Raw genomic sequence first — 25,395 nt, forward strand, 5'->3', positions numbered from 1 at the left:
ATCAATTATGATTTATTGAATAATATCTATCTAGTTCTGTATGACATGCTTATAGTAGAGCTTAGTTTTGGGGGGAGAAGAGGCTTCCCTATAAAACAAACAATTAGATAGCAGATTTAATTGAATACACACTAAAGAACAGAGGTAAAATTTCCTTGTAATTGGCAAATGCTGTGGGTGTTCTGATAGTGGAGATGAGGACTTGATTATGTATTTTCATCCAGGAGGGTCTAGATCTTCTTTAGCCCTTGATGTTCTGAGCCTCACGCTCTAATTGTCACACAGTAGAGACTCAGAATATGTTGAAAATAGTGAGAAAGGTAAACATAATTTTATTTTACAAGTAATTATTAATTTTTGTTGGTTCTGAATAATGTGCATGCATGTATGTGCATATGTATGTGTATGTGTGGCTGAAGGGACATACCAATATCAGTTATATAATAGTTGTTTCTGAACCTTAAAAACATTGGTTGTTTATATTAAACAATTGAAAGTTTGTTTATGCAGGGTGTTGCTCTTTGATTATGTCATGTTGTATAGGTTTGATAAGGCTGATATAACAAAGTACTGCAAAGTGGGTTAAACAACAGATATTTATTGTTTCTTACTTTCACAGTACTCAGTTTGTCACAAAGTACCACAAACTGAGTGGATTATAAAACAGAAATGTACTGTCTCACAGTCCTGGAGATTAGAAGTCTGAGATTAGCAGGATTGGTTCCCCCTAAGAATTATGAGGAAGAAACTGTTCCATGTTTCTCCCCCTAGCTTCCTACAGGTTGTTAGAAATCTTTGGTGTTCCTTGGCTTATAGAAGCATCACTCTAATCTCTGCCTTCATCTGTACATGGTGTTCTCCCTGAATGTCTATATCCAAATTTCCACTTTTTACAAAAATGTCAGTCACAATGGATTGGGAACTACTTTAGTGACCTCATTTTAACTTGATTACCTCTATGAAGATGCTAGGACTTCAACTTAGGAATTTTGAGAGGACATGATTCAGTCCATTATGCAGTATTGTAGTGTTGTACTTCCAACCAGACCTGAATACTGTCCACATAATTAAGAACAATGGCTTTTTATTTTCTATAAATCTTGTACTAGTGCCTTGTCTTGTATGTACTTGATGGCTACATAATATCTTTGATTCTTTCTTACGTTAGTTAAAGACATAAGGACCCTTTACAATAATTATGCTTCTGTGGGAATAAAGATTATCCTCATTTAAAAGATTAAATGTCTTGATTACATACAGCCTGCAATAATTCAGATTCCTTTCTCATAACATCTTTTCTTTAACCCCACTGCAGTCTCTTTCCATCCCTTACAAAAAAACTCAGTAAAAGAAATTGTTCAATCTTACCATGTGATCACCAAATAAATAATGCATATTTTCCCAACAATTTATGAACAATTGATTGTATCAATTAGATCTATGCTAGTAATACATGAGACTTGCAATAGAGTGGTTAAGTGGACAGATTTTGGTTCAGGCTGTGGTTCAAATCTTGGCTTGAAAAAGAAGCCAGTTTTCTTACATTTTATTGAGGGATGATACCTACTATCCTTCTTAATGTATGTATGTATATATGTATGTATATGTGTGTGTGTGTGTTTGTATGTATGTGTGTGTGTGTGTGTATATATATATATATATATATACACTTTGTTTAAAAATGTGAGCTTCCTTACCAGAATATACATAATAATAATAATAATAATAAATTAGATGAATGAGGACATCTTAGAAAGGGTATATATTATTTAGGGCAAAGAAGACTCATCAGAATTTAGAGTGTCAATGACCCTGGAGGGCCTTCCCACACATCCACATCCTAACTTTCACAATCCCGTGTTTCCAAATCAATGCCCTCATGTTAACAATATGCACTCTGCCAGGCTGGTGTTTAACTTGCCTTGTAATTCATTAAGTCACAGGATGAGGTTTTACATTTGATCTTCAGCAATTTCAGCCTTGCAGCCACAGAAAGTAAAGGTCTCCTTCAGGGTACACACAGAAGCTCTTAGGTTATTAGGTGTTTATGCTGGGAGTTTGAATCCCTGAACTCATCCCCCCACCTTGTTTTAACCATGTTGTCCAGTAACATTAGGAGTAACCAGCCAATGTCATTAAATTTTCAAAAAATGTTTGATAGTATCATACACAAAGTCACATAGATCCTTGCTTCTTATAAGCGATCGATTAGGAATATCTAGTGTAGTTATTTTGCATATCTCTATAAACATTTCATGCCATGGACTTTCTGCTGTTGGATATAACATCATTAGCACCTTAAGTTTTTTATTTGAATAAATTTAAGGGGTACAAATGCAGTTTTGATACGTGGATATATTGCATAGTGGTAAAGTTTGGGCTTTTAGTGTAACCATTACCCAAATAATATACATTGTACCGACTAAATAATTTCTCATCTCTCATTCCCTGATCCCTCCTACCCTTCTGAGTCTCCAAGGGCTATTATTCCATGTTCTATACGTATACATATTATTTAGCTCTCACTTATAAATGAGAACATGTGTATTGACTTTCTGCTTTTGAGTTGTTTCACTTAGGATAATGGCCTCCAGTTCCATCCATGTTGCTGCAAAAGATATGATTTATTTCTTTTTATGGATGAATAGTATTCCATTGTATATCACATGTTTTTTATGCAATCCTGCATTGAGTGACATTTAAGCTGATTCCACATCTTTGCTATTGTAAATAGTATTGTAATAAACATTGGAGTGCAAGTAACTTTTTTACATTATGATTTCTTTTTCTTTGAACAGATACCCAGTAGTGGGATTACTGGATTGAATGGTAGTTCTATTTTTAGTTCTTAGAAAAATATCTTTGAATTGAATGGTATTGAATGGTAGTTCTATTTTTAGTTCTTAGAAAAATCTCCATACTGTTTTCCATAGAGGTTGTGCTAATTTACATTCCCACTAACAGTTGATAAGCATTCTCTTGTCTCTGCATCCTCAACAACATCTATAATTTTTTTGCTTTTTAATAATAGTCATTCTGACTGGTATAAGATGATATCTCATTGTAGTTTTAATTGCATTTCCGTGATACTTAATGATGTTGAACATTTTAAAAATATGTTTGGGCCAGGCATAGTGGCTCACGCCTGTAACCCCAGCACTTTGGGAGGCCCAGGCAGGCGGATCACAAGGTCAGGAGATTGAGACCATCCTGGCTAACATGGTGAAACCCTGTCTCTATTAAAAATACAAAAAATTAGCCGGGTAAGGTGGCGGGCGCCTATAGTCCCAGCTACTCGGGAGGCTGAGGCAGGAGAATGGCATGAACCTGGGGGGCAGAGCCTGCAGTGAGCCAAGATCGCACCACTGCACTCCAGCCTGGGTGACAGAGCAAGACTCCATCTCCAAAAAAAAAAAAAAAATGTTTATTTGCCATTTGTAATGTTCTTTTTACAAAAATATTTATTCATGTCCTTTGCCTATTTTAATGGGGTTATTGATTTTGTTGTGGTTGTTGTTTGAGTTCCTTATAAATTTTGGATATTTGGATATCCACTTTTTTGTGACATTTTTGTAGAAATTGGATAACATTTGGATATTAGTCCCCTGTCTGATGTATAGTTTGCAGATACTTTCTCCCATTCTGCATGTTGTCTGTTCATTGTGTTGATCATTTCTTTTGCTGTGTGGAAGCTTTTTAGTTTAATTAAGTCCCATAGATCTATTTTTGTTTTTGTTGCTTATACTTTTGAGGCCTTAGTCATGAATTATTTGCCTAGACCAATGTCCAAAAGAGGTTTCCATAGTTTTTCTTATAGTATTTTTATAGTTTTAGGTCTTACATTTAAGTCTTTAATCCATCTTGAGTTGATTTTTGTGTATGCCAAGAGATAGGAGTCTAGTTTCATTCTTCTGCACGTGGCAATCCAATATTACCAGTACCACTTATTGAAAACAATGTACTCTTCCCAATGTATGTGTAGTTGGCTAGAGATAGGTGGCTTTATTTCTGGGTTCTCTATTCTTTCATTGATGTTAGGTGTCTATTTTTAAACCAGTACCATGCTGTTTTGGTTAATAAAGCCTTGTAGTATGTGTAATTTGATGCCAGATAATTTGATATCTCCAGCTTTGTTCTTTTTGCTTAGAACTGCTTTGGCTATTTGGGCTCCTTTAGGTATAATACTAATTTTAGGATTGCTTTATATAGTTCTGTGAAAAATAATGTCAGTATTTTGAGAGGGATTGCATTGAATCTGTAGCTTGCTTTGGGCAGTGTGATCACTTTAACAGTATTAATTCTTCTGCCCCATGAATATGGGATGTTTTTTCATGTGTTTATGTCATCTATATTTTTTTCATCAGTGTTTTGCAGTTTTTCTAGTAGAAATCTTTCATCTCCTTGGTTAAATGTAGTCCTAGATATTTTATTTTTTTATAGTTATTGTAAATGGGGTTGCGTCCTTGATTTGTTTCTCAGCTTGGTCATACACCTATCATGTAACCACAAAGATTGAAATTAAAATATTTAATAGGTGTATATATTTATGGAGTACATGAGATACTTCTTTCCTTCAGTGGATTGTCTCTTCACTTTTGTATTAGTCTGTTTTTACCCTGTTGATAAAGACATATGTTTCTCATGTGTATGATTGGATCAAATCTAGAAAGGGATGAGCTATGTCTTAAGGTCTTCCTATATCCCCAGCACGTGTGGAGTGGGTTTATCCAGTGTGAGTTCTCTGGTGCTTGGTAAGGGAGGTGCTGTGTGTAAAGGCCTTTCCATAGTCCCTGCATGCATATGGCTTCTCTCCTGTGTGGATCCTCCGGTGCTGTGTGAGGTGGGTGCTCTGCCTAAAGGACTTTCCACAATCGTGACACTTACAGGGCTTTTCCCCAGTGTGTGTCCTTTTGTGCTGGCTGAGCGGGGAGCTGTGGTTGAAGGATTTCCCACACTTATTGCACCCATAGGGCTTTTCCTTGGTATGAATCCTCTGGTGTTCGATGAGAAGGGAGCTCTGGCTACACTGGTTACATTCATAGGGTTTCTGTCCTGTGTGGATCCTCTGATGCTGAATGAGGGGAGCAAGCTGGCTGAAGGCTCTGCCACACTGCTTGCATTCGTAGAGCTTCTCCTCAATGTGGTTTCGCTGATATTTGGTGAGGGACGAGCTGTGGCTGAATGCCTTGCTGCAGTCATTGCATTCGTAGGGCTTCTCCTCTGTGTGGATTCACTGCTGTTGTGTGAGGTTTGTGCTCTACCAGAAGGAAGGCTTTCCCACACTGACTGCACTCGAACAACTTCTCTCCTGTGTGCATCCGCTCATGCTGGCTAAGCGAGGAGCTGTGGCTGAAGGTTTTCCTACACTCATTGCATCCGTAGGGCTTCTCTCCCATGTGAATCCTCAAATGCTCGGTCAGAAGTATGCTCTGGCTGAAGGCTTTCTCACACTCACTGCACTCATAGGGCTTTTCTCCTGTGTGGGTCCTCTGGTGCTGAATCAGTGGTGTGATCTGGGTGAAGGCTTTTCCACACTCATGGCACTCCTAGGGCTTCTCCCCTGTGTGGATTTGCTGGTGTTTGGTCAAGGACTAGCTATGGCTCAAGGCCTTGTCACACTCACCACACTGATAGGGTTTCTCCCCAGTGTGGATTCGCAGGTGCTGGGTGAGGTGGATGCTTTGCTGGAAGGCTTTCCCACACTTGCTGCACTCGTAGGGCTTCTTGCCTGTGTGAGTTCACTTGTGTTGGCTAAAGGAGGACCCAAAACTGAAGGATTTCCCACATTCGCTGTACTCATAGGGCTTCTTGCCTGTGTGAGTTCTCTGGTACTGGATCAGTGGGGCAATTTGGTTGAAGGTCCCCCCACACTGAGTGCATTTATAGGGTTTCTCCCCAGTGTGTATTCTCTGGTGTTTGGTAAGTGCCGAGCTGTTTCTGAAGACTTTTCCGCATTTGTGACATTCATAAGGTCTCTGTCCTGTGTGCGTACGGTGGTGTTCGGTAAGTGCTGAGCTGTGACTAAAGGCCTTTCCACATCCCTGACATTTGTAGGGTTTCTCTTTTACATAGGTTTTCTTTAGAGCATTTAGGTCTGGCTTCTCCCTTTTTCCACTTGTTCCCCACATGTGGGGGCCTTGTCATTCAGGAGTCATTGGTTGATGTAGGAAATCAGGGTTCAGACTTATGTTTTCCCCAAACCCATTCCTCTGCCACTGCTCCTGAACAGGCATCTTCACAGGAATCAAGGCCGCCAGCACTGCCAGGCCCTCTAGGCTCTCACAACTCCATTCCCAGTGGCCCACAGTGTCTTCACCCCTGCAGTACCCACAGACCATCCCACAGGAATCTTTCTACCAAGATGATATTGTTGGATATTTCTTCAGAGATACCTTGCTTTAGAACTCACAGTTTGACTTTGGGTCTAGTTTCCAAGTCTGAAAGAAGCAAAAACTGGAAATGTCCCTTAATCTCTGTTCCAGGGCAAAAGAGTTTGTGGTGAGATGGGAAGAGGAAGGATGAAACTAATGATTTGGAAATGTTCAAGGTACAAGTGGCTTTGACTATTTAAAAATATAGTTTTGCAAACCCGGAAAGAAAGAGAGAGAGAGAAAAACAGAATAAGGAAGAGGAAAATAAGGAATAAGGAAAGGAAGAGGAAAGAACAGAATAAGGAAAGGAAGAGGAGAGGAAGGAAAAAACAGTTGGCACAAGGAATAGGGGTGGAGTCTGTGAGGGGAGCACAGAAGAGGGTGCAGAGGGGATGCCCAGGAGAGAGCACTCAGATGCACAGATGCACTGGACTTGGAAGGAGCAATGTGGAAGCTAGGCCCCAGCTACAGTGGCCTCCATGATGCCAGGTGGCAACAGAGAAAAAAGGTGCTGCATGGGGAAAGTCTGCTGACGCCCAGCTTCTTCCTGGAAGCATATGCTGTTGTGCCACCTCACTCTAGATGTAAGGGAACCTATTTGCTCCCCACAAACAGGAATAGCTGCAACATGCATCACTAGGAGGAAAATAAATGACCCTTGGTATATTAGAGTACTTTGAGCTGCCTTATTTTGTCTGTTTCACTAACTGGGAACCCCTTGAGGGTAGGGGTTTCTGTCCACCTTGCTCACTACTGTATCTCTATCCCATAGCAAGACCTCAATATACATGCTTAATGAATGAACAAATGCACTCCCTCCTCCTGCTTCCTGGCAGGACTCCCTTTTTGCCCTGCTACCCAGCCGTCTCTGCACAGCCATGACCTGGGTGCATGCTGCCCCTACCCTGACCCCACAGTGGCCTAGAGGGGTGATGTGGGTACCTTCCCCATATTGTTATACTTCAGTGAAAAGTTCAATTTTTTTAAAAAAGGTAAGCCAGGGGTGACTGGCAGAATAGTGGCTTCCCAAGATGCCCACATCCTAACCCTAGAACCTGTATGTTTCCAATTACATGGGAGGGAGGAATTGACATTGCTAATCAGCTGACATTAAGATAGAGAAATTATACTGGATTATCTGAGTGGACCTGTGTAATCACAAGGGTCCTTAAATGTGGAAAAGAGGCAGAAGGGTAACAGTCGGAGTGAATAAGATGTGAGACTTGACCATCCCTTGCTGACTGTGAAGATGGACAAGGCCATAGCCAAGGAATATGGGTGCCTCTAGAAGCTGAAAAATGCAAATAAATGGATTCTTAGCCAGGCACAGGACCTCATGCCTGTAATCTTAACACTTTGGGCAGCCGTGGCAGGAGGACTGCCTGAGCCTGGGAGTTCAAAACATGCCTAGGCAAAATGATGAGTCCCTGTCTCCACAAAAAATAAAAAAATTAGCTAGGCATGGTGACACACACCTGCAGTCCCAGCTACTCAGGAGGCCAAGGCAGGAAGATCACCCCAGCCCAGAAGGTCGAGGTTGCTGTGAGCCATGCTCATACCACTGCACTCTAGCCTGGGCAAGAGAGCAACACCCCGTCTCTTAAAAAGTAAAAAGGAAATAAATAAATAAATGGATTCTTCCCTTCCCTAGAGCCCCCAAAAGGAATGATGCCCTGCTGACATCTTTATTATAGCCTAGTGAGACCTATTTTGAACTTCTGATCTCCAGAACTTTAAGATAATTCACTTTGCTTTATGCTACGAAGTTGGTAGTATTGTTGACCCTTGAACAATGAGGGGGCTAGGGACACTGACCCCAGTGCAATCGAAAATCTATGTATAGCTTTTGACTGCACCAAAACTTAACTATTAATAGTTTACTGTTGACCATACTGATAAAATCAATAGTTAACACTTTTTTTTGAGACGTGATCTCACTCTGTCACCCAGGCTGGAGCACAGTGGCACAATCCTGGCTCACTGCAACCTCTGCCTCCTGGGTTCAAGCAATTCTCCTGCCTCAGCCTCATGAGCAGCCGGGACCACAGGCACGTGCCACCACGTCCAGCCAGTTTTTTGTTTGTTTGTTTGCTTTTGTATTTTTTTTTTTTTTTTTTTGTAGAGACAGGGTTTCACCATGTTGGCCAGGTCTTGAACTCCTGAACTCAAATGATCCACCTGCCTCAGCCTCCCAAAGTGCTGAGACCATAGGTGTGAGCCACTGCTCCCAGCCCTTAGTTAACATATATTTTGTATATGTATTATATAATATATTAAAGTAAGCTAGAGAAAAGAAGATGCTGTTAAAAATCATAAGGAACATAAAATTTATTTACTATTTATTAATTGGATGTGGATCACCATAAAGATCTTCATCCTCATTGTCTTCACAGTGAGTAGGCTGAGGAGGAGTAGAAGGAGGGGTTGGTCTTGCTGTCTCAGGGGTGGCTGAGGCAGAAGAAAATCCATGTATAAATGGACCCACACAGTTCAAACTCATGTTGTTCAAGGGTCAATTGTAACTTGTTGCAGGAGAAGCAACAGGAAGCTAATAAACTGGGTAAGTGCTGACTGTTATTGATGTGGAGGGACCCTAATGTGACCCTCTCCCACATTGGCCATTCCTCCTGGACTCTGGTGACAGGCCACTCTTCCCACCTGATGCCAATGGGAAATTGCCTGTCAGTGGGCTGGGATATCTCTGCTACCTATCAATCACCCTACAGGCGCATGTCAGGGCCCAGCCTGGATCCACTGTCCCACAGACATATGAATTATAAACAATTATTTGGTTTAAGCCACTGTGGTCAGAGTGCTTTTACTATGCAAGAGCTGACTGATGCATCACTTCCGGCCTTTGCACCTGCTGTTTCCTCTGCCTGAAATACTAGTGTTCTCTCAGACTGCCTCATGGCTCAGGCTTCAAGTCACATGTCACCTCCTTAGAGAGGCTATCCCTCATCTCTCTGCTAAAGTCTCATCATCCCCATCCTAGTCTACCTCATCACTCATTTTCATTTTCTCAGCATTCATCACAATCTGTAATCATCCAACTCATTTTATTATTATTATTTTACTGATTTATTGTTTGTCTCCCCAACTCCCTCGCCAAGAATGTAAATTCAGTGGAGATGAGGACTTGGTGTTGTCACTCACAGCAAAATGGGTGCTTGGTAAATCTTCACTAAGACTGAGTAGTAAATTTGCTCGGAAGAATTAAGACTGAGTAGTAAATTTGCTCTGAAGAATTAGAGAGCACATGCAGACAGAGAAACCAGGGAGCAAGCATGGACAGGCTTCTCTCAGCCCCGAAGGGCTCCCATCTCACCTGGGTACATGCCTTGGGGAACTCAAGAGTCCACCGCCCACGGCTCTGCCTCTTGCTCCAGCAGGGAGGTGATGTTTGGCTTTGGTAACCAATGTCCCACAGAGACCAGAAGCCTGAAGGTGTCCAGCATTACATCATGGTACAGGGTCCTCTGGCCAGGCTCCAGCTGCCTCCACTCCTCCTGGCTGAAGTCCACCACCATGTCCTCAAAGGTCACATGCTCCTCCAACACAGTGTGGATGGTCCTTTCAGAGGCAGAGGCTGTGGTTGGGGAGCTTGGCACAGACTTCAGGAAGCTGGATGCGCAGGTAGAGGCCAGGCACGAGTAGAGGCTGGGCACAAGGAGGAGGCTGCACGTGAATATGGGCTGGGTGCAAAGAGGAGGCCGGCTGTGAGGAGGAGACTGCGTGCAAGGAGGAGGCCAGGCACGAGGTGGAGGACACGCTCGAGGAGGCTGAGATTCTCACTGGGTCTGTGGAGACGGGCAGCCCAGGGGTCATGCCCTGGCTTCTGGCAGGAATGGCTGCCCCCACTCCACCTGACTGTGAGACAAAGGCCGTGGTGCCGGTGGGATTTTTTTTTTTTATCACATTGTCAGACTGCAAATTTTCCGAACTTTTATGCTCTGCTTCCCTTGTAAAACTGAGTGCCTTTAACAGCACCCAAGTCACCTCTTGTATGCTTTGCTGCTTAGAAATTTCTTCTGCCTCTATTTTCTATTCTGTTCCATTGATCTCTGTGTCCATTTTAGTACCAGCACCATACTGTTTCGGTTACTGTAGGCTTAGAGTATAGTTTGAAGTTAGATAGTATGATTTCTCCAGGCTTGCTCTTTTTTCTTAGGATTGCTTTGGGTATATGGACTCTTTTTTGGTTCCATATGAATTTTACGATTTTTTTCTAATTCTGTGAAAAATGATGTTGGTAATTTGGTTGAAATAACATTGAATTTGTAAGTTGTTTTGGACAGTATGGCCATGTTAATGATATTGATTGTTCCAATCAATGAGCATGGTATGTTTTTCCATTTATTTGTGTCATCTCTGATTTCTTTCAGCAGTGTTTGGTAGTTGCCTCAGTTAGCCAGCTGTTTAAGCTGTAGTCCTATGTATTTCATTTTTTTGTGGCTAGTGTATAATAAATGGAATTATGTTCTTGATTTGATTCCCATTCTGGATGCTTATTGGTGTATAGAGATGCTACTGATTTTTGTATATTGATATTGTGAAACCTTGATAAAATAGTTTGTCAGTTTTAAGAGCCTTTTGCTGGAGTCTCTAGGGTTTTCTAAGTATACAGTCGTATTGCAAGTGACAAGACATAGTTTAACTTCTTCTGTTCCTGTTTGGATGCCTCTTATTGCTTTCTCTTGCCTGACTGCTTTGGCTAGGACTTCTAGTACTATGTAAAATGAGAGTGGTGAGAATGGGCATCCTTGTCTTGTTCCATTTCTCAATGTGAATGCTTCCGTCTTATTCCTATTCAGTATGATGTTGGCTATAGGTTTGCCAGAGATGGCTCTTATTATGTTGAGGTATGTCTCTTTGATACCAAGTCTGCCTGTTGAGGGTTTTTATCATGAAAGGATATTGGATTTTATGGAAAACTTTTTCTTTCTCTATTGAGATGGTCATATGATTTTTGCTTTTAATTCTGTTCATGTGGTAGATAACACTTATTGACTTCACCCTGGGAATAAAGCCTGCTTGATTGTGGTGAATTAGCTTTTTGATGGGCTGTTGGATTCAGTTTTCTAGTATTTCGTTGAGAATTTTTGTGTCTGCATTCATTGGCGATATTGACCTGAAGTTTCCTTTCTTTGTCATGTCTGTGCCAGCTTTTGGTACTAGGCTGAGAGTGGCTTCATAGAATGAGTTAGGGAGGAGTCCCTCCTTCTCAATTTTTTGGAATAGTTTCACTAGGATTGATACTAGTTATTAAATCGATATAAACCATCAATGAAACCACGGGTTCGTTTTTTGAAAGAATAAACAAGATCGATAGACTGCTAGCCAGATAAAGAAAAAAAGATCCACATAAGTACAATCAGGAATGACAAATACAACATTACAACTATTCCCACAGAAATACAAAAATCCCCAGAGACTACTATGAACAACTTCATGTAAACCAATTAGAAAGTGCAGAGTAAATGGTTAAATTCCTGGAAACACACAATCTCCCAAGATTGAATCAGAAAGAGATTGAAATTCTGAATAGACCAATATTGAGTTCTGAAACTGAATCAATAATAAAAAAACTACCAACCAAAAAAAACCCTGGACCAGAAATATTTATAGCCAAATTCTACCAAATGTACCTATGTCCACACTCTGAATCTGGCGTGTATGTATCTCCCTGTTTATTGGGTTCTTCTCTATAATCTCACCCTTTATCACAGCTCTGTCTTGTGGATCCTTCTGATTTATATGTATTGCTGCCCTGTTTGTTTTACTACCCCAAAATTTTTGTCCTGACCAGTGGGTTCAGCTTCTTGTCCCTCGTGGAATTTCCCTCATAGAATTATAATAGGAGAAAGTATTGTACAATGCATTCTTGTTTCCCTCTTTTTGTAATTAAATGGATGATTATAATATATCACAACGCCTAAATGTATGAGGATAATATCTCACAACTGTTTTAACCCTGTAGCTTCTATTCTATATAACGTCCTCAACATGGGTCCCTCTGGACTTGTACAACAGCTTTCTAACTACTCCACCTCTCTCTGGTCCATGCTCCACTATGCAACCAAAGTTAAAATGCAAATAATCTGATTATATTACATTATTGCTTAAAATCTGTCATGAATCCCCATTGTTTTCAGGATAAAATCCAAATGCTTTCATTTGATGACCTCTTTAACATAAGAACTGATAGAAATTTCATTTTTACTAATACTGTTACTTTATGCCAGAACGTGCCACCTTATAAGGCCATTATCTCATTTATAGAGAAAAAATAGGACATTTAGGAGGAAAAAAACATGGTTATTAAATATAAAGGAGAGTTTCACTATGTCTAGAAATTCTGCTGGAGAAATATTGGTAACTATGTGACTGTAGACCAAAAATTTAATTCTGTTCCTTGTTTCTGACTCATAATTGAAACAAATCTGAACTTCTATTATAGTATGGTTTTCATTTGTTTGTAAGATTACTGACCTCCTTATGAATTATATTTTGATATACACAGTTATGTATCTACTCATATATTTTTTTTCTTTCCTATTTTCTCTACTTTCTTAACAAGGAGGAAGTGAAATATTTCATTCCCAAATAATTTTCCTCTAAGAATGATGGTATTTTCTATAGTAACAGCTAAACCTAAAGGCCTTGGAAAGCGCAATTGAAGAAATATGAACTGGGCTTATTGAAACCTGTTTGCACGCCTCTTCAACTGCTCTTTTCAAGTAATCTGAGAAACAGCTTTGAAGGGGACTTATGATGCACATAAACCACCCTCTTATGCTTTAGTAGTAAAATAATCACAAAAGGAGACATATCATCTTATTAAATATGGTTGAGTTTTTTTTTTTAAATAACAATTTAAGGTACCACTAGAATGATTATAGTATGTGTATGTATTAGTGTAAATTCTAAGACATAATTTTTCTAGTGATAACCAGAACATGATAATTTTCAATTAAAATTAACATTTTACTTACTTTATTGCTGCTTCCCATTTGTAAATAACACTTGAAGAAATATTAACTAGCAAACTAGAATGTTATCTATGTTTTTATTCTTCATGCTCCATAAAATAATAATATTTTTATAATATACTTCAGTATTGAAAAATCTGTACAAACTATGGGTTATCATACAGCTTTCAAATTGAGTTGGCCTCTGAAGGTTTAGGAATATCTTGTGCAGGTCATTTGACTATTTGCAATTAATTCCATTTTCCACCTTTGCTCTGTAGCGTTAGGGACAAAATTCTGAAAATCGCATTTCCCAGGCTTCCTTGTCAACTGGCTTCTAGCTACCTCAGCTAAGAGGAACCTCTTGCAGGAGTCTGTAAGGCAGGAAGAAGGAAGAAGCCTAGGTATTTCTTTTTCTTTCTCTTTTGGGTGGCATCTCCAGCAGTGGCTACAGCTACGTTCATGGTTTTGCCAAACAACTCCTTTCTTGTGATATCATCATTGTTGGATAGCCTGAGCTCTCAGGATATCAATAGCTTTTGTCTTTACCCTTCTGTCTATGAGTACAGTAGACACTTCTTACTGTTGTTAATCTCTGTGTTGCCTCACTCTTATTTTTTCCCACTCTCCCCTATTTGGCCTTTTGTCTTTCCCAATAGTTGAGCAACTAGTTTCCCATAGTAAATTCCTTTTATTGAACTACCTGGCATGAGCTCTTTCACTGACCCATTTTTGATTCATTCCTGAATGTTGAGGGCAAGAAACCTTTCTCACTGATTCCCTGGGGTTACTGTAAATGATGGGGTTGGATCTTCACTCACCACCTTCTGCTTCCAATAGCTCAGGGCTATAGTAGTTGGCATGATTTGCTGAACCTTAGGAGAAGCTGTTTTTTTGTTTGTTTGTTTTGAGATGGAGTCTTACTCTGTCACCCAGGCTGGAGTGCAGTGTCGCCCAGGCTGGAGTGCAGTGGCACGATCTCAGCTTACTGCAAGCTCTGCCTCTCAGGTTCATGCCATTCTCCTGCCTCAGCCTCCCGAGTAGCTGGAACTACAGGTGCCTGCCACCATGCTTGGCTAATTTTTTATATTTTTAGTAGAGATGGGGTTTCACTACGTTAGCCAGGGTGGTCCGATCTCCCGACCTCGTGATCCACCCCCTTCGGCCTCCCAAAGTGCTGGGATTACAGGTGTGAGCCACCGCATCTGGCCAGGAGAAGCTCTGTTTTAATGGTCATAGTTGACGCTAGTGGCTCAATGTGTTGCCAACCTTGCAATTTCCTGACCTAGGTCATGCTTAATTATTTCATACCACCTTGGTGAATTGTGTTCATGACCAGTTTTTAATATTTTAAAATGGAGTTTATGTATACAGACTTAAGGGCTACACAGATTTTGGAAGGAGGGTTCTGGTCCCCTCATAGTATAAACAAAGCTGCCAGGAAGTTTGAACTGGTTGGAGCCAATCGCAGCTCAGCAAAGTGGCTATAGCCAGACTGCATCTCTAGAATCCTCCTCTCTGGGCAGGGCATCTCTGAAAGAAAGGCCGAAGCCCCAGTCAGGGGCTTATAGATAAAACTCCCATCTCCCTTGGACAGAGCACCTGGGGGAAGGGGCGGCTGTGGGCGCAGCTTCAACAGACTTAAACGTTCCTGCCTGCAGGCTCTGAAGAGAGCAGTGGATCCCCCAGCACAGTGCTTTAGCTCTGCTAAGGGGCAGACTGCCTCCTCAAGTAAGTTCCTGACACCCGTGACTCCTGATGGGGGGACACCTCATACAGGAGAGCTCCATCTGGCATCTGGCAGGTGCCTCTCTGGGACGAAGCTTCCTGAGGAAAGAGCAAGCAGCAATCTTAGCTGTTCTGCAGCCTCCGCTGGTGATACTCAGGCAAACGGGCCTGGAGTGGAACTTCAGCAAACTCTAGCAGACCTACAGCAGAGGGGCCTGACTGTTAAAAGGAAAACTAACAAACAGAAAGGAATAGCATCAACATCAACAAAAAGGACGTCCACACAACAACCCCATCGTAAGGTCACCAACGTCAAAGACCAAAGGTAGATATACACGAAGATGAGGAAAAACCAGTGTAAAAAGGCTGAAAATTCCAAAAACCAGAACACCTCTTCTCCTCCAAAGGATCACAACTCCTCGCCAGCAAGGGAACAAAACTAGACAGAGAATGAGTTTGATGAATTGACAGAAGTAGGCTTCAGAAGATGGATAATAACAAACTCCTCTGACCTGAAGGAGCATGTTCTAACCCAATGCAAGGAAGCTAAGACTCTTGCAAAAAGGATAGAGGAATTGCTAAGTAGAATAATTAATTTAGAGAAGAACATAAATGACCTGATGGAGCTGAAAAACAGGATGAGAACTTCATGAAGCATACACAAGTATCAATAGCTGAATTGATCAAGCAAAAGAAAGAATATCAGAGATTGAAGATCAACTTAATGAAATAAAGCATGAAGACAATATTAGAGAAAAAGAATGAAAAGGAATGAACAAAGCCTCCAAGAAACATGGGACTATATGAAAAGACCAAACCTATGTTTGACTGGTATACCTGAAAGTGATGGGGAGAATGGAACCACATTGGAAAACACACTTCAGGATATTATCCAGGAGAACTTCCCAAACTAGCAAGACAGGCCAGCATTCAAATTAGGAAATACAGAGAACACCACAAAGATACGCCTTGAGAAGAGCAACCCCAAGAAACATAATCGTCAGATTTACTAAGGTTGAAATGAAGGAAAAAATGTTAAGCACACCCAGAGAGAAAGGTTGGGTTACCCACAGAGGGAAGCCCATCAGACTAACAGCAGATCTCTCTGCAGAAATCCTAGAAGCCAGAACAAGAAGAGGGTGGGGACCAATATTCAACATTCTTAAAGAAAAGAATTTTTAACCCAGAATTTCATATCCAGTCAAACTAAGCTTCATAAGTGAAGGAGAAATAAAATCCTCTACAGATAAGCAAATGCTGAGAGATTTTGTCACCACCAGGCCTGCCTTACAAGAGCTCATGAAGGAAGCACTAAATATAGAAAGGAAAAACTGGTACCAGCCACTGCAAAAACATACCAAATTGTAAAGACCATTGACAGTATGAAGAAACTATGTCAACTAACGGGCAAAATAACCAGGTAGCATCATAATGACAGGATCAACCTCACACATAACAAATGTTAACCTTAAATGTAAATGGGCTAAATGTCTCAATTAAAAGACACAGACTAGCAAGTTGGATAAAGAGTCAAGACCCATCAGTGTGCTGTATTCAGGAGACCCATCTCACATGCAAAGACACACATAGGCTCAAAATAAAGGGATGGAGAATATTTACCAAGCAAATGGATAGGAAAAAAAACCAGGGGTTGCAATCTTCGTCTCTGATAAAACAGACTTTAAACCAACAAAGATCAAAAAAGACAAAGAAGGGTAATGCATAATGGTAAAGGGATCAATGTGACAAGAAGAGCTAACTATCCTAAATATATATGCACCCAATACAGGAGCACCCAGATTCATGAAGCAAGTTCTTAGAGACCTACAAAGAGATGTAGCCTCCCACACAATAATAGTGGGAGCCTTTAAAACCTCACTGTCAATATTAGACAGATCAACAGACAGAAAATTAACAAGGATATTCAGGACTTGAACTCAGCTCTTGACCAAGTGGACCTAATAGACATTGACAGAACTCTCCACCCCAAATCAACAGAATATACATTCTTCTCAGCACCATATCACACTTGTTATAAAATTGGCCACATAATTGGAAGTAAAACATTCCTCAGCAAATGCAAAAGAATGGAAATTATGACAAACATTCTCTCAAACCACAGTGTAATCAAATTAGAACTCAGGATTAAGAAACTCACTCAAAACCACACAACTATATGGAAACTGAACAACCTGCTCCTGAGTGACTACTGGGTAAATAATGAAATTAAGGCAGAAATAAATAAGTTCTTTGAAACCAATGAGAACAAAGAGATAATGTACCAGAATCTCCGAGACACAGCTAAAGCAGTGTTTAGAGGGAAATTTATACCACTAAATGCCCACAGAAGTGGGAAAGATCTAAAATTGACACCTAACATAACGATTAAAAGAACTAGAGAATCAAGAGAAAACAAATTTAAAAGCTAACAGAAGACAAGAAATAACTAAGATCAGAGCAGAACTGAAGGAGATCAAGACACAAAAAACCCTTCAATGAATCCAGGAACTGGTTTTTTAAAAAGATTAACAGAATAGATAGACATCTAGCCAGACTAATAAAAGAAGAAAAGCGAGAAGAATCAAATAGACACAATAATAAATGATAAAGGCGATATCACCACAGATCCCACGGAAATACAAAATACCATCTGAGAATACCATAAACACTTCTATGCAAATAAATTAGAAAATCTAGAAGAAATGGATAAATTCCTGGACACATACACCCTCCCAAGACTAAACCAGGAGGAAGTTGAATCCTTGAATAGACCAATAAGAAGTTCTGAAATTGAGGCAATAATTAATAATGTACTAACCAAAAAGGCCTAGGAACAGACAGATTCACAGCTGAATTCTACCAGAGGTACAAAGAGGAGCTGGTACCATTCCTTCTGAAACTATTCCAAACAATAGCAAAAGAAGGACTCCTTCCTAACTCATTTTATGAGGCCATCATAATCCTGATACCAAAACCTGGCAGAGACACAACAAAGAAAGAAAATTTCAGGCCAATATCCCAGATGAACATCGATGCGAAAATCCTCAATAAAATCCTAGCAAACTGAATCCAGCAGCACATCAAAAAGCTTATCCACCACGATCTAGTCAGCTTCATCCCTGGGATTCAAGCCTGGTTCAACATATGCAAATTAATAAATGTAGTTCATCACATAAACAGAACCAATGACAACAACCACAATTATCTCAATAGATGCAGAAAAGGCCTTCAATAAAATTCAACACCCTTCATGCTAAAAACTCTCAATAAACCAGGTATTGATGGAACATATCTCAAAATAATAAGAGCTATTTATGACAAACCCACAGCCAGTATCATACTGAATGGGCAAATGCTGGAAGCATTCCCTTTGAAACCAGTACAGGACAAGGATGCCTTCTCTCACCACTCCTATTCAACATATTATTGGAAATTCTGGCCAGGGCAATTAGGCAAGAGAAAGAAATAAAGGGTATTCAAATAGGAAGAGAGGAAGTCTAATTGTCTCTATTTGCATATTGACATGATTGTATATTTAGAAAACCCCATTGTGTCAGCCCCAAATCTCCTTAGTTTGCTGAAGCAACTTCAGCAAAGTCTCAGGATACAAAATCAATGTGCAAAAATCACAAGCATTCCTATACACAGTAATAGAGAGCCAAATCATAAGTGAACTCCCATTCACAATTGCTACAAAGAGAACAAAATACCTAGGAATACAACTTATAAGGGATGTGAAGGACCTCTTCAAGGAGAACTACAAACCACTGCTCAAGGAAATAAGAGAGGACACAAACAAATGGGAAAATATTCCATGCTCATGGATAGGAAGAATCAGTATTGTGAAAATGGCCATACTGCCCAAAGTAATTTATAGATTCAGTGCTATCCCCATCAAGTTACCACTGACTTTCTTCACAGAATTAGAAAAAACTACCTTAAATTTCATTTGGACCCAAAAAAGAGCCTGCATAGCCAAGACAATCCCAAGCATGAAGAACAAAGCTGGAGGCATCAAGCTACCTGACTTCAAACTATATTACAAGGCTACAGTAACCAAAACAGCATGGTACTGGTACCAAAACAGATATATAGACCAATAGAACAGAACAGAGGCCTCAGAAATAACACCACACATCTACAACCATCTGATCTTTGACAAACCTGAGAAAAACAAGCAATGGGGAAAGGATTCCATATTTAATAAATGGTTTTGGGAAAACTGACTAGCCATACGCAGAAAACTGAAACTGGACCCCTTCCTTACACCTTATACAAAAATTAACTCATGAAAGATTAAAGACTTAAATTTAAGACTTAAAACCATACAAACCCTAGAAGAAAACCTAGGCAATACCATTCAGGACATAGGCATAGGCAAAGACTTCATGACTAAAACACCAAAAGCAATGGCAACAAAAGCCAAAATTGACAAATGGGATCTAATTAAACTAAAGAGCTTCTGCACAGCAAAAGAAACTATCATCAGAGTGAACAGGCAACCCACAAAATTGGAGAAAAATTTTGCATTCTATCCATCTGATAAAGGGCTAATATCCAGAATCTACAAAGAACTTAAACAAATTTACAAGAAAAAACAAAGAACCCCATGAACAAGTGAGTGAAGGATATGAAGAGACACCTCATAAAAGGAGACATTTATGCAGCCAACTAATATATGTAAAAAAGCTCATCATCGCTGGTCATTAGAGAAATGCAAATCAAAACCATAATGAGATACCATGTCATGCCAGTTAGAATTCATGCCAGTTAGAATGGTGATCATTAAAAAGTCAGGAGATAACATGCTGGCGACGATGTGGAGAAACAGGAACACTTTTACACTGTTGGTGGGAGTGTAAATTAGTTCAACCATTGTGGAAGACAGTGTGGTGATTCCTCAAGGATCTAGAACCAGAAATATCACTGGACCCAGCAATCCCACTACTGGGTATATGCCCAAAGGATTATAAATCATTCTACTGCAAAGACACATGCACACATATGTTTACTGCAGCACTGTTCACAATAGCAAAGACTTGGAACTAACCTAAATGCCCACTAATGATAGACTGAATAAAGAAAATGTGCACATATACACCATGGAATACTATGCAGACATAAAAAAATGATGAATTCATGTCCTTTGCAGGGACATGGATGAAGCTGGAAGCCATCATTCTCAGCAAAGTAACACAGGAAGAGAAAAGCAAACAGTGCACATTTTCACTCATTAGTGGGAGTTGAACAATGAAAACACATGGCCACAGGGAGGGATCATCACACACCAGGGCCTGTTGAGGGGGTGGGGGCCTAGGGGAGGGATAGCATTGGGAGAAATACCTAATATACATGATGAGTTGATGGGTACATCAAACCACCATGCCACATGTATAGCTGTGTATCAAACCTGCACGTTCTGCACATGATTTCCAGAACTTAAATTGTAATAGTAATAAACAAGATTTAATTATATGTGAGATGATTTTGGAAAGATTTCCAGTAAAAATGGAAATGTCACTATATACCATTACATCTTCATTTTTATAGTCTGATTTGTATCCTCACCACTCCAGCAAGATTGTTCTTTGAAGGGTTGCCAGGGGCATACTGATGTAATTTGATAGTTTTGTCTTAGCTTTTGATTCCTGTGCAACATGACATTTCTAATGATTACTCTTACTTTCCAATACTGTCTTACCCTGGCAACTGTGATTACAACATCTTCATTCTCCCCCTATCTCGGACTGACCTATCTTGTTTTCCTCCACACATGACCTATAAGACGTTTTCCAAGGTTCAGCTTACCTATCTTTAATCTTTATAAATCTTGAGTACATATCTAATAACTCATAATCCATCCATCGATCCATTCATCCATCCATCCATTAAGAATTATTATTGTGCTTATTAAATAGCCTGAATCCATTAATTTATTTTCTGTCTGCCTCCCTTATTCAAGCAGTTAATATATATTGCTCTTTCTTTTTTTTTGAGACGGAGTCTCACTCTTTCGCCCAGGCCGGATGCAGTGGCACTATCTTGGCTCACTGCAAGCTCCGCCTCCCAGGTTCACGCTGTTCTCCTGCCTCAGCCTCCTGAGTAGCTGGGACTACAGGTGCCTGCCACTGCACCCGGCCAATTTTTTTGTATTTTTGGTAGAGACAGGGTTTCACCGTGTTAGCCAGGATGGTCTCGATCTCCTGACCTCGTGATCCGCCCGCCTCGGCCTCCCAAAGTGCTGGGATTACAGGTGTGAGCCACCGTGCCCGGCCTCTTGCTTCCTTTCACTCAAGTTTCTTCTCCCCCATTATCTATTCTTTACACAGTACCCATCAATATTCTTAAATATTCACATCACATCTCATTCTTTCCCTATTTCATACCTTCATTGGCTTCCCATCAGAGTTAGAATATAATGTGGACTTCTTATCCTGACTACAAAGTGGTCAGTGACTACTTGGTCTGGCCCTTGACTACTTTTCTGACTTCCCCTCATGACATTCTTACTCTTCCCAGTAATGCTGTAGCCATAGTGACTTTCTGCCTGTTCCCAGAGCAGGCCATACTTGTTCTTTAGGCTGTGTGATTCAGTCAAATTTTTTTTTCTAGAATTCTGATTACCCCCCCATCTTTACGTCTTGGTATTCAGATTTCAGTTTAAATATTGCTTCCTCAGAGAGGCCTTCTGTGATGATCCAAAGCAGCTACCCAGTTTCTCTTTTATAGCATTTTGTTTTCATATGCTACTTACTTTTTTATTTGTTTATCTGCCTTTCTTACAATAAGAATAGTTACTTTGTCTATTTGCTCTGTCTCCAGAGCCTAACATAGAGTAGGCATTCAATAATTATTTGTTAAATGGATAATGAAATTATGTGTAGATACTGAAGGTACAAAGATAATAGTAGTAATGAGTTTTTTTTTTTTTTACTGCATTGGTTATTAGCCTTTGTTAGGTAACAGGCATCTGTTCATAAGAATCTAATGAAAGCTATGAATTCCCTTCCAATAAAAATGCAGTTATGCACATATTATAACATTTTGTCTAAAAATTAGAAGCTTGTTTGATTTATTTAGTACTTACTCTTTGTTAGACACTTTACTAGTGTCCCTGCTGTCTTAGAAACGATGGAATACAGTTTCATTGAGTAATAAGCTCTACATAATTACGCCCTGGTAAAATACTTCTCAGAACTATGTGTGGTCAAGAACCAACTTAATTTCTCCCCAGTCTGTCATGGCTTTCTATATGATCCTACTGTGCATGACTTGTATGATGCTCATGCCATGTGCAAGTTGCCACATGAGTTTGTCAACATTTAAATTTATTTACACCCTATTAAACTAGATAAGTACACCAATCATAAGTTTGGATGTCAAATGACTGTAAAAGTATCATACTGTACTTAATTGGTAGCAATGTATAACAAACACATTGCAGACCAGCATCAATCTATGGACCAAATTTTGAATAACACTGCCTTGGAAAGTATCATCAGCCTTGAAATCTCTTCAAAGTAGTGATTCTGTATTTTAAACTATTTGATTGTGTCTGTAGCTAGATGTGTATTGATACTTTAAAATGGACAGCTCCCCAAACCAAACTTATGTTTTAACTTCAAAACAGAAGAGCCCTTTTGACCTTAAAACTTTTTTTTAATTTCAAAAATTCTAATAGCTTTCTAGTCATTCTAGAGTCATCTTTTGCTTTTGTCACCCCATCTAATTGCTTATTAAATCCTTTTACTCCATCTTAATGTTTTTCACTGTTTTTTTATTATTACTCTACTTTTTGGATATTTTTTCCTACTCCTCCAGCTCCCTGAAATTTCAGTGCTACTGATATACTGCATATCTCTTTAGGTACTGTGATCTTTCAGAGCGCAACAAATCATTATAATAGTCTAAAATGTTTTTGCTCCAAATGAAAGCACCCCCATTGAGAATTCATATTCTACCTGTGATCCTTCTCATGTATGCATTTTCATTTTTATTCTGCTAACCAATATCAAATCCTTATTGTTTTAAATGTTAATTATGATACTCTCTTTGATATGTTCTTTTTCACATTTTTATTGAAATCTATCCTCAAAGTCTGTACCCAAACTTACTTTCTCCTATGATATCTGCAGCTGTATATGGCTTTTCCGTCTTCCAGTTTACAATTTCAGTTTTACTAATATTTCTTTTGTGGAGCATAGGTTTTCACTGTGCCTACAAGCATAAACTCCTTGAGGGCAGGAACCATGATTTCTTTTCTTTTCTTACAATGGCTAGCTCTTAATAGGTGCACAAAACATCCATGGATAAATGAATAAATGACAATTGCTTAAACATAAAATGGTGGGTCCTAAAATAATTGGCAAGTTTATACTCATCCTAAAGCCTTCTTCTTTCATGGATAAGTAAAAACAATTTTCTATAATCTTGTCTTCTCCTATTTCTGCCTTCTTTGTCTATACAGGGATAGAGTTATTATATAAGAGGAGATCATGAAAACCTGATATGGTTCCTTGCTTTGTCATCAACTCATTCTTATATTTAGCTATTAGATATCCTAAAGGAGCCAAGTGTAGATGGGTTAACTTGACTCAATGTCTTAGTCTTCGATTTGTCACTCTGTTCATAATTTACATATCAATCACAGAAGGTTTGTATTTGAAATGTCCCTTAAATATGGCAGAACATACTTGTTTAAAACAAATGTGTTGCAAGAATGTCTCATAGGGCAGATTTCATTGCCATATTTAGAAGCAAATGCTCATACCCATATGTACTAGTTAATTCCTTCCCAATATGTTTTGCTTGTTTTTTAAAAAAACTTCCCTGTACACTAAACTTCAATTACAGAGGGTTTTTGTTTTTTATTAATTTTTATAATTTTTCCTGAAGAGTTCTCCAACACAGGAAAAAAACAGCTTTTTAAACTTATCAATTTACACAAATATTAACATAGTTTTAAAATATGTAAATTAGTTTTCATTTTTAATATATTAGTGTTTAAAGTTATTATGTGGAAAATCGTGTAGCTAGTGGAATCCTAGCTTTGGAAACAAACAGTTCTGGTTGTAAGTTTTTTTTTTTTTTTATTATTTACTATCTGGGTGGCGTTGTTTGAGTTATTTAGTATATTCGTCCGGGTTCTCCAGCGAAACAGAACCAAAAAGGTGTGTGTGTGTGTGTGTGTGTGTGTATGTGTGAGTGAAGATTTATTTTAAGGAATTGGCTCACTTGTTTATGAAAGGTGGCAAGTCCAATATCTGCAGAGTGGGCCAGCAGGTTAGAGATCTAGTGAAGAGCCAGTGCTGCAGTTGATCTGAAGGCCATCTGCTGGCAGAATTTCCTGTTACTCAAGGAGGTCAGTCTTTTGTTCTATTCAAGTCTTCATCTGACTGGATGAGGTCTACTCACATTATGGAGGGCAATCTGCTGTAATCAGAATCTGTTAATTTAAATGTTAATCTCATCCAAAAACACCATCACAGAGACATCCGGAGTAAAGATTTGATCACATATTTTGGCACGGTGACCCAGCCAAATTGACACATACAATTACCCATCACTTTTAGCCTTTCTGAACTTCTGTTTTCTCATTTTAAAATATGTGGAATAGTGAACTGTCTTGTAGAATGGTTGTGAAAATTACATAAGGTAATGTATCAAATGCCTATTACATAGTAGGTACTTGATAAATGTCAACAACATAAATTTTTTGTCCTCTTCCTACTCCTCCTTCTTGTGTCCTATTCCTTCTTCTTCCTGTTTTCATGGAGTAGAAATAAGACGCATGATTGTTTAGTGGATGATGCAGAATATTCATGTATGCTTTAAAATACATCACAGAAGAGGGCATATTATTTAGAAAAACAAAAGAAAATGACAGTTTTTTTTTAATCAGTAAAGAAGATAGAGTCAGTTAGAACCATTCAGTGTTTTGAAAACAATGTATTGAGTTGCTCACTATATTCTATCTGGGTCTTGCTTAGGAAGCTGTAACAGGTTGGGTGACTTATCAGGGTGGTTACTTACTGGCAGAGCAAATAAGAGCGGCTCTATTATGAGTGGAGAAAAAATATCTATGGAGTAGTATGGAGTAAAAATCAATAGGAGCAAACCAAAAAATAGCAATAGCTCAGATTCAGAAGAGAATGAATCAGGTAAGAATCTTCAGCGCATCCTCATTGTTTATGAAATGAAGCCCACGCATCTTATCATAGCATTTAGCACTTTCCACGACTTTACCCGCTACCAACCTTTCCAGACATTTTTCTTAGCCCTCTTCACCTTAGTTTTAGACTATATTTATACAGTTTTAGTTCTCC

At 39.3% G+C, this 25,395-nt stretch overlaps 1 protein-coding gene across 8 annotated transcripts in view; it reads left to right on the forward strand.

Annotated features, from left to right (window-relative positions):
• The window catches only part of AGBL4 (AGBL carboxypeptidase 4), a 1,484,537-nt gene that overhangs the window by 155,056 nt on the left and 1,304,086 nt on the right, over nt 1–25,395 (forward strand). The gene's annotated exons all lie outside the window — the stretch shown is intronic.

The sequence above is a fragment of the Symphalangus syndactylus genome, chromosome 12 (genome assembly GCF_028878055.3).
Source record: "Symphalangus syndactylus isolate Jambi chromosome 12, NHGRI_mSymSyn1-v2.1_pri, whole genome shotgun sequence".
NCBI lineage: Eukaryota > Metazoa > Chordata > Mammalia > Primates > Hylobatidae > Symphalangus > Symphalangus syndactylus.